The 5000-nt window shown below is 39.1% G+C and overlaps 1 protein-coding gene across 4 annotated transcripts in view; it reads right to left on the reverse strand.

The window, feature by feature from the left end:
* Positions 1-5000, reverse strand: part of LOC106879838 (uncharacterized) — a 166321-nt gene that overhangs the window by 47728 nt on the left and 113593 nt on the right. The gene's annotated exons all lie outside the window — the stretch shown is intronic.

Here is a 5000-nt window from a genome sequence, read left to right on the forward strand (position 1 = left end):
GCAATGCTGGAGGGACAAACACAAACACACACGCACACGATGGGCTGAAAAGAGTGAGTGAAGGCAGAGACGTACAGTGAGTGGTGAACCCAGGCAGAGAGAAGGAGGAAGTGTTAGGCAGATGGGTTGTGGGGGAGAGGTTCGTCAGGGACACTTTGTGTGCAGGGGGGGGGTATGGACATAAATCCTTTCTACTACAAGCAGAAGGCATGAAAATTCATAGAGAGGGGGGGAAGTCAATGATAACGCCCCCCCCCCCCCCCCAGTACTCAACTGTTACTTATTTTATTGACTCTGAAAGATTGAAAGGTGAAGATGACCTTGGCAGAATTTGAACTCAGAACAGGTGAAATGCAGGTAAACATTTTGCTTGGTGTACTAACAATTCTGCCAACTCACCACCTTTTATAGACATAAATGACATGACTTTATGGCCCCAATTTACTTAGCTGGGTGGGTCTACTCAAGCACACAACAGGTTTCTTTCAGCTTCCGTCTACCAAATCAACTCACGAAATTATGTTGGCTCAAGGCTGTAGTAGAAGACAGTTGTTCAAGGTGTCACACAATGGGACTGAACCTGAAACCATGTGGCTAAGAAGCAAACTTCTCACCACAGACTCTGGTTTTTTTTTTTTTTTTGTTCCTTTTTCCTAGGAAAGGATGTACTGTGAGAATTGAGATGACTTATATCGGGTAAGATGGGAGGGTCATGAATGGAACGTTGTTTGATCACAGGTCTCCTTAATCAAGATTGCCTTCAAACTAAACAACTACTCTTGATGTTACAAGTCCTGAAAAAATCTTCTAAATGAGTTTTTTTTTTTTGTTTTTTTTTTTGTTGTAGCCATTTTGCAAGTTCAGCTTGTATTACAGTCTGGCTCGCACATGGTTTTCTTTTCAGTCCAGACAGTTTCTACATCAGCCAGTATCTTCACTAAATCATCTAGTGTTGTCGATTTAGCAATTAACATATCAGAAATATTACACACCCGCCAATAATATAGAGTGTAGACGTTAATTAATTCTATAATAAGAACATATAATATTCATTACCTAGCTTACAAAAAAAAAAATAATAAATAAATAAATAAAATGAATAACAAAAGAACAAAAGCAAAAAATAATATCCTTTCTACTATTGGAGCAAGGCTGGAAATCTTGTGTGAGAGAGAACTAGTTGATTATATTAACACAAGCGTTCAATTGATCTTATTTCATCAAACCTGAAAGGACAAAAGGCTAAGTTGGCTTCAGTAGGATTTGAACTCAGAATATAAAGCTAGATCAAATGCTGTTAATAATGGTTTCAAATTTTGGCACAGGGCCGGTATTTCTAAGGGAGGGATAAGTTGATTACATCAACCCCAGTGCTCAGCTAGTACTTGTTTTAACGACCCCGAAAGAATAAAAGGCGGAGTTAGCATCAGCAGGATTTGAACTCAGACATTAAAGCTGGATCAAATGCTGTAAATAATGGTTTCAAATTTTGGCACAGCATTCAACTGGTTCACGTTTTATCGAACCTGAAAGGATGAAAGACAAAGTTGATCTCAGCAGAATGATTCTGCCAGCTTGCTACCTCCTCCAAATGCTGTTACTCTTTTTACTCTTTTATTTGTTTCAGTGATTTGACTGCGGCCATGCTGGAGCACTGCCTTTCGTCGAGCAAATCGACCCCAGGACTTATTCTTTGTAAGCCTAGTACTTATTCTATCGGTCTCTTTTTGCCGAACCGCTAAGTTACGGGGACGTAAACACACCAGCATTGGTTGTCAAGCAAAGTTGGGGGGGACAAACACAGACACACAAACATATACACACACATACATATATATATATATATATATATATATATATATATATATATATATAGGAACTGAAACCACTATCTCATGATTGTGAGTATAACAACCTAACCACTAGGCCATGCATCCTTAATAATAATAATAATAATAATGATAATAATAATAATAATAATAATAATAATAATATCAATACCAGCAGATGACAACGTTTCTCTAAAAGAAATGGAAAAACTTTCAAAATACAAAGACCTGGAAATAGAGATAACTCGAATGTGGAATCTAAAAACAGAAACAATTCCTATCATAGTAGGTGCCTTAGGTATAATAAAAAAATATTCAGACAAATACATAACAAAAACACCAGGACTTACAAATATATATAACATACAGAAAATTGCACTACTGGGTACTGCACACATTCTACGCAAAACACTTTCAATACAGTAAACATAAGAGCACCACAGCAAACCACAGCACATACCCAAGGCGCACAGAGCTGCGCTCGGTAGTGAAGTGAAAGCACGTTATAAAAATAAAACTACTGAACAATAATAATAATAATAATAATAATAACTAGCTGGACCTGTGAAAAATTCACAGAAAATATAAAAAATGTAAGCATCTGTAAAGAGTGTACTGGTGCCATGAGAAATGTTTGTATATTATGACCGTCTGTCTTTATGTTCTGAGTTCAAATTCTGCTGAGATCAACTTAGAGTGATTAGAGTGTCGGGCTCACAGTTATGAAGTAGTGAGTTCGATTCTCGGACTGGGCTGTGTGTTGTGTTCTTGAGCAAGACGCTTGATTTCACTTTGCTCCAGTTCACTCAGCAGTTGAAATGAATTGCGACGTCACTGGTGCCAGGCTGTATCGGCCCCTTAGCCTTTCCCTTGGATAACATCAGTGATGTGGAGAGCGGAGGCTGATATGCATGGGTGACTGCTGGTCTTCCATAAACAACCTTGCCCGAACTTGTGTCTCAGAGGGGAACTTTCTAGGTGCAACCCCATGGTCAGTCATGACTGAAGAGGGTCTTTACTCTTACCCTATCTTCTTACAGACTGCGGCCATGCTGGGGCACTACCTCGAAGAATTCTTAGCTGAATGAATTGACCCCAGTACATATTCTGTTTGGTAAGCCCGGTACTTATTCTATTGGTCTTTTTGCTGAACTGCTAAGTTACAGGGATGTAAAGGCACCAACGCCAATTGTCAAATGGTGGTGGGGAACAAACATGTCTACACATAGACACACACACACACATACACACACACACACACACACACAAACACAAACACACACATGATGGGCTTCTTTCAGTTTCTTATTTGTTTATTGCCCACAAGGGGCTAAACATAGAGGGGACAAACAAGGACATACAAAGGGATTAAGTCAATTACATTGATCCCAATGCATAACTGGTACTTAATTTATCGACCCCGAAAGGATGAAAGGCAAAGTCGACCTCGGTGGAATTTGAACTCAGAACATAACGGCAGATGAAATATCACTAAGAATTTCGCCCGGCGTTCTAACGTTTCTGCCAGCTCACCGCTTTTGGCTTCTTTCAGTTTCTGTCAACCAAATCCACTCACAAGGCTTTGGTTAGACTCAGGTTATAGCAGAAGATACTTGCTCAAGGCACCACGCAGTGGAACTGAACCTGGAACCAGCTGGTTGGGAAACAAAGTTTTCACCACACAGCCACGCCTGTGCTTATATATAATACATACATATATATATGTGTGTGTGTGTGTGTGTGTGTGTGTGTGTGTGTGTGTGTGTGTGTGTGTGTGTGTGTGTGTGTGTTTATATATATATATATATATATATATATGTATATATATATATATTTATATGCGTATATATATATATATGTGTGTGTGTGTGTATATATATATTATTCAATATCCTGTATAAATTAATTAAAAGGTGGGTAAATTCCACAATTAGCATAAGAAGGAAAATTCCACCCCATAAATTACTAAATTTCACTTACCAAAGATGAACAAGACTCAATTAACTTAAAATTGTGATCTATCATCTGTCGGACATAGAATGTTCTCTCTCTAGGGGGTTAAGCCCTGAACATTATTATCATAGAGCAAAGATAAACATAACATGCCTGTAGCAAAATTAATTAAGTCATATACTGTAATGGTTCGTTATAAAGATTGGCAGTTCATCACTCATTAACTCTCTAGGTAACACTGCATCATCACTAATCAATCACTAATCTTTAATGAGCTGATGTGGGAAGGTATTTTATATGTTGGCTTGATCTGCAAGAAACAGCAGCCAAATTAACTCCATATCCCTTGTTTTTAAACAAAATGAAGGACATGGTAGATGATGTAGCATTTGATATACTATATGGGGAAGGGCATGGCTGGAATGTCTTTGAGCATAGATCTGCTGTCATCCCTAGCCTCATCATCATCATCAACAATATCGTTACTGAGTGAGCCTATATATGGTCACTTGATCTGCAAGAAATAGCAGCCAAACCTACCCCACCTCTGCTATATTGAAAACAATGCAGGACACATTAGATGATTTAATACTTGATATATTATAACATGTGGAGGCGCAATGGCCCAGTGGTTAGGGCAGTGGACTGGCGGTCATAGGATCGCGGTTTCGATTCCCAGACTGGGTGTTGTGAGTGTTTATTGAGCGAAAACACCTAAAAGTTCCATGAGGCTCCGGCAGGGGACGGTGGCGAACCCTGCTGTACTCTTTCATCACAACTTTCTCTCACTCTTTCTTCCTGTTTCTGTTGTACCTGTATTTCAAAGGGCCAGCCTTGTCACACTCTGTGTCATGCTGAATATCCCCGAGAACTACGTTAAGGGTACATGTGTCTGTGGAGTGCTCAGCCACTTGCACGTTAATTTCGCGAGCAGGCTGTTCCGTTGATTGGATCAACTGGAACCCTCGATGTCGTAAGCGACGGAGTGCCACCAACAACATATTATAACATGGAGAAAGTCATGGTAGAAACCCTGGGGTCGATCTAATTGATTAGTCCCTCTCCCACCAAAATTTCAAGGCCTTGTACCTTCAGTAGAAAGGATTATAATTATAATTATTATTATTATTATTATTATTATTATTATTATCATCATCTTTTCACATTCTCTTTCCCATACAGGCATGGCTTAGAAGGGTTTTCTGAGACAGGATTTTA

Source organism: Octopus bimaculoides, chromosome 21, assembly GCF_046866305.1.
Source record: "Octopus bimaculoides isolate indiv1 chromosome 21, ASM4686630v1, whole genome shotgun sequence".
NCBI lineage: Eukaryota > Metazoa > Mollusca > Cephalopoda > Octopoda > Octopodidae > Octopus > Octopus bimaculoides.